A 6,089-nucleotide genomic window follows, 5' to 3' on the forward strand; every position below is an offset into this window, starting at 1 on the left:
AGAGCTGAATTTTTAAAGGATAAAATGCAGTTTCAAAGCAAATCAATTCATTTTCAAAATATAAAATTCAATTTCAATTTAGTGATGATCATTTTCAAACCATAAATTCAATTTCAAATTAGACTAATTCAAATTCAGTTTTCAAGAGCATTTATTCAAGTTACAATTCAGATTCAATCTGAGCAATTCAAATTCAAATTTAACTTATTCAAATTCAGTTTCTGATGGCACAGATTTCTGCCCATACAACTTGTTCATTGCAAGTCTGCAGTATTAAGAATAACTTGATATTTCTGACTGTACAATACTAATTGTTTACCTACTAACAAACATTTCAAGTTCAACAAATGAAAAAACTATTTGTGGTAACCTGAATATGATTAAAAATAATTAACAACACTTTGTAGTGATGTTAAAATCAGCCCAACTTTTATTTTCAAATGCAAAAAAGTATAACAGCCAACATACTGGACACTGTTCTCTTGAACAACAAACAATTATATTGCCATCACTGTTATAATCTTACAATGAAACAAAGTCTCAGATTTAATTATTAAGAAAATAAGTTTAGACCTACCACAAGTTTGTTTTGTACATACATTACTTATATAATCAAAATAAAATATTTATTTTTCTGTCACAAGTGCAGTCTCTAATTTAAACAACACATTTGTTTTCCATTCCAACACAGGAGCTGGAATGTTGTATTATTTTAAGGATGGCTTGTTTCCAGTCCAGGCATTACTGCCTGAATGACTATCATGGATCGAGGTGATCCAAATGTAGGAGAAAGTCTTTAACTTCCCTTAAGTACAGTGGCAGTGGATGTGGGTTGGAGATGCAATGAGCTTGAACCTGCAGGCGACCATCTTCACTGACCACACCATCTGTGATGGAGGACTCATCTCTCCTGGTGTCCTGCAAGCAAACAATCATATTTTTTGGAACATGAACTTAATTGCTTTCTTAAAAGATTTTTTTTACCCTGCATTTGGTATAGAACAGACTCAAACTTAGACAATCTCAGGCTCCCTCCCCACCGGGGAGGTGACATTCAATGTCCCACTTGTCAGTCTGGATAGCCGTGACCACCACCCAACATACAATAATGTCATGAAAGCATCATTTTAAAAAGGGTTATGCAAACATGGCTAATAACTTTTATTCTAATGATGTGCAAAATGATTTGGGCACAAAACAAAGTTTGCTGTTAGAAAACCTGCAGACTTCACTAAATACAGTGTAGACCCTCTAAACTAAGTTTGGGGGATGTGATCTTTCAAGAAATGCAGACCAAACTGTTGTTGTTTGTTTACTTACACAGTATGTCTTGTAGAATTAACTGGAGTCAACAGCAACAGCATAGTGCAGTCATATCTCAAGTCTAATAACAGAAGACAGGAAAAGATTAGTGAAGAAACAACTTCCTCAAACCAAAGCACAAATAAAACAATAAGTAAAACAGGCTGATCTAAAGTATGATTAAAGTTCAGCCTGATTACTATAAATGTCAATGACAATTGCTAATATATTGGAAAACCAAAACACTTACCACTGAGTTGATGTCTTTCTGTCCAACAGCAGGAGTACTGGTCCCGAAACTCAAAGACAGTAAGAAGCAAGCAGAGGGAGAAAGAACAGAACATTTTTTAGAACCTGATTTGATCCTTAATGGCTGTGCAGTCATAATAACTTACAAGACAGAAGGTCAATGTAGACCACATACAAACAAATTAAACTAACACATATAGTATTAAAAACACCATCTACTACTGTGTCTGAATGTGTGGTATTGGCACTGTCAGTTTAGGCCTAAAAATGTATGTGTTTTAAAAAAAGACCACCTAATTTAAATATAATCATTACATGCTTGTTAAAAGTTAACTTCCAATATATAAAGTTTCTAATAAGCAAAATGACCAGATCTAACATATGGCAGGGTTTATATGTAACATAATGTTTCTTATGATTCAACTGTGGAATTTAACTTAATTCTTTAGAAGGACAAGCTATGTTACTTTATTCTCAAGTATAAAGCCAACCTAGACTTTAACCATTTAACAGGCCACTAATCTGGATTATAGCTTTCACAACAAAACCTGTTTTTAAACACATTTTTTTAACAAAATAAATACTATTGTTATTATTATTATTTAAAATGTAATTAAACAGAAAAGTGGTTAAATACAAAAGCAGTTTGCTTATGTTGTTAAAGAAAGGCTAGATTTGACATTAATAGATGCCACAGATGTTCAAAAGCTGCCTCAAAGCATTAAAAAAAATAGATGTCTCCAAAAACGTCGGAGCATTTTTGCAAATATGTGATGTTTTGATAAATTAAGTACATATTTGAGCATTACAAAGCTACATCCTCGCCTGAAAATATCTTAAAAGTTTATTTTGTGACCCAGAAAAAGTAATATTTAAAAGTTTTTTAGCCGCGCTCCTCTGCCATTGTCGCGTTTACAAGCACACACAAGTACACACAGGCTCCGACAACTGCGGCCGACAAATGCGATCCTCCTTTTCCCCAGATGACCCTTTCTGGGTACAAATACAGGCCATTTACTTTTTACCAAGCATTAAACATTAAGTCTCTCTCTTCTAAATGATTTAATAATGATCAACATATTTATTCTGCCTTACAGAAACAGCATTGCACATGTTGAAGGCTCTCGCTACTTGATAAAAGTCTGTTCATTTCCTTTGTATCCAGCCTCTGTATTGATCTTCCAGTTCAGCCTGTTTTCCATGTACTACATGTACCAGGTACTTGTACTTCTCCCCAGCTGATGATTGTTTCCAGATCACATCACAAAATCATCCACCAGCGCTTCACACTCCTCCTCCTGCCATCACTAATACATCCAGGTGTCTTGACTCAGACTTGTACTGAATGTCTGAGTGTATAAAGTCCAGGACAGAACTGTCCACCTGTGGAGCTCCTGCTGCACATCACTAAATCAGAAAGAGAGCTCGGCCCAGTCTCACATACTGTGGTCAGTCTGTCAGGCAGTCAGTGATCCATGAGGTGGTGTTTACTGACATTACTGTAGTTTTTTCTCACTAGCAGCAGCTGAATCATTTTTCAATGCACTTGAGAAATCAAAGAAGGTGATCATTAACCCTGCAGAAAGTAGATGATTTCATCATCCAAGTTCAACAACTACAATCCATCACAATAACTGATCTCTCAAAGCAGACATGGCTCTCTTATACCTAAATATTAGGGGTGCAACGATATTCGTATCGATATTGAACCGTTCGATACAGTGCTTTCGGTTCGGTACGCATATGTATCGAACAATACAACATTTGTAATTTATTTTATCAACTTTCCTTCTGACGATGCTGTCTGTGTTGAGCGCTCAGTGAATCTGCGTTCGACTACTCCGCCTAGGCTGCACTGTCGAGCGCAGATCCACTGAGCGCTCAACACAGACAGCATTGTCAGAAGGAAGAGCGCAGGGCAAGCTAGCGAGACAGAAGTTAAGCTCTCCTTGCAACATGGACCTCCCCCACCCTCATTCAGATCTGGCGTTTGGAATTATTTTGGTTTTCATGTGACGTATGACCCTGAAGGTAGGCGCGTCATGGACTAAAGTAAAACAGTATGTTGGATGTGCCATGCAATGCTCAATTACATGGGTGGGAGCTAGTGTGTTAGCCGTCTAGCCCCATGCACGGGCGATCAGGGGTAGCTCGTTAACGGAGATTTGCCGTGTTGTGGCGTTAAGGTCATTTCAATGAGATTAACCTGAAAGCACTAGTGGGAACACGACGAATATGACTGCACATTTACGCCGACATCATCCAAGTGCAAAGACAAGTGGAAGCAGACAAAAACAAGCAAGCATGCTACTAACTTTAGCCGAGTCATTTAGACAGCCGTTAGCACATGATTCTTCTTATGGGGACCTGATATGTTTAATATGCTGCTGAGAATATAGCCCAGAAGAAGCGTATAGTATAGCTTTTATTTTGGAAAGAGACATTTCTCTGTAATAAACTCTCTTTTCCAAAGATGAGTGATTCCTCAATCAGATACAGGGCTCGCAATATCGCTAGCCCGACGTCCTGGGGCTAGCGATTTTTCCAGTCGGGCTACCAAAATCTATCTCTGCCCTGCCCGTCGGGCTATTGTAGGAAGGAAAAATATATGTCAATGCTTTTGAATTCTTTCGGAAATGTAGCTGGGTAATTATGTCATTGGCATCGGTGAGCCACTGTCAATATGTGACATATTGAAGTCGTGTTTGAATTTGCGCTTGTTTTTTGCTTTCAGTTTGCAATCGCACGAACTGTGTATAGAGAGCGACAGCACTGATCTGTGAGTGATGATAATTTGTGCACCAATTCCTCTGACATCGTCTTATCAATCGTTAGCTTACTATGCAAACATGACAAGTGAAATCTCCCGCAGCAAGCTTAAACATGTGAGAGGTTGATCGCGCAGAGAATCGCTGAGCTTATGTGAGTGCGTGTGTAAAAACAGCAGGATATATATTTTAGTTCTGCTGAGCCAAATAAGACAGGTCAGGGTGAAGAAGTGACAGCCAAAGAAAAGCTTACCACAAAACGGAAAAGTTATGACAAATCAGACTATAAGGCAAAAAGAAAGTGCAGCTTTATGGTTTCATGGACAAAATAATTTCTGTGGCTGCGATATGATGAGCTAAATAACCAGGGCTGCACATAAGTGGTCCGCAGGTGCGTATTCGCTGTCAAAATAAAAAACACGCACAAGGGTTAGGGTTAAATTTAAAAACTGTACTTTTGAGTTAAAATATATATTTATAATTTTAATAAATGACAAATTAAAAAGGCATGAACATTTCTTTTTGTATCGAAAAAATATCGAACCGTGACACCAAAGTATCGAACCGAACCGTGAATTTTGTGTATCGTTGCACCCCTACTAAATACAGGTGAAGGATTAAACTGCTCACCCTACTGTCTAAAACAGGTATGAACAACAGGACTGCAACAGCTTAGGTTTTTCCTCATTTATCTGTTCATTGCCCTTCTTTTCTTCTTCTTCTTCGTCTTGAAGCATGTTTGAGTCTCTAAAATGCATCAGGAAAGGGGAGATCTGGAGGATCTACTATATCCTGAGCAAAGTGTTTTTACTAATGATGTATAAAAGAAGAGGGGCAGCACGGTGGCACGGTGGTTAGCACTGTTGCCGCACAGCAAGAAGGTCCTGAGTTCAATTCCACCATCAGGCCGGGGTCTTTCTGTGTGGAGTTTGCATGTTCTCCCCGTGTTTGCGTGGGTTCTCTCCGGGTACTCCGGCTTCCTCCCACCGTCCAAAGACATGCAGCTTGTGGGGATAGGTTAATTGGATAATCCAAATTGCCACTAGGTGTGAATGAATGTGAGTGTGAATGGTTGTCTGTCCTTGTGTGTTAGCCCTGCGACAGACTGGCGAACTGTCCAGGGTGTACCCTGCCTCTCGCCCTATGACAGCTGGGATAGGCTCCAGCGCCCCCCGCGACCCTGAAAAGGATAAGCGGAAGCAAATGGATGGATGGATGGATGTATAAAAGAGACATAACAAACAGGGAGTGGAAACAGGACTTTGTAAATATGTAGGAGTGTGCTGCAACAAAACAATGGACAGCAGCATCTGTGCCAAACATAATTTTTAACTGACTTTGCTTCAATGGCTCAGAAGCATGAATATATGTTGTCTTAGCTCCTTTCTCTTCATGTCTTCTTCACCTTGTCTGCTCACCTGTCATGTGTGAGGGACTGAGCTGCAATTTGATGATTGGGGAAATAAGAGCAAAGGAATCAAGGACGTAGAAACCAAAAAAAAAATGAAAAAGAGGGGGAAAAATTTGTTTATGTGTTATCTTAACTGTTAAATTGCATTCAGTATATCCTGGATGAGAGAATTATTCTGTCTCTGGCACAGACTTAAAAGTCTCACTCATCACATGGACCCAGCCAAATACTTTAGTAGTAGTCTGCTGTAACGAAACAATGGATGTGCTATATTTAACTGGCATTGCTTTAAAACGACTAAAGCAAGGATGTCTGATATTGTTAAAAGCCTCTTAGCTCCTCTCTACATGTTTTTCTCG

At 38.8% G+C, this 6,089-nt stretch overlaps 1 long non-coding RNA gene across 1 annotated transcript; it reads right to left on the reverse strand.

The window, feature by feature from the left end:
* Positions 1–427: 427 nt before the first annotated feature.
* On the reverse strand, positions 428–1,652 carry LOC146675721 (uncharacterized). Its single transcript, XR_014910677.1, has 3 exons — positions 1,553–1,652; positions 1,321–1,384; positions 428–918 (listed from the first exon to the last, which is right to left on the reverse strand). It is a non-coding gene; the product is annotated as an uncharacterized LOC146675721 (long non-coding RNA).
* Positions 1,653–6,089: the final 4,437 nt, after the last annotated feature.

Source organism: Rhamphochromis longiceps, linkage group LG3 (assembly GCF_057381845.1).
Source record: "Rhamphochromis longiceps isolate RC_006_pf linkage group LG3, R_longiceps_female_GT1.1, whole genome shotgun sequence".
In the NCBI taxonomy this organism is placed as follows: domain Eukaryota; kingdom Metazoa; phylum Chordata; class Actinopteri; order Cichliformes; family Cichlidae; genus Rhamphochromis; species Rhamphochromis longiceps.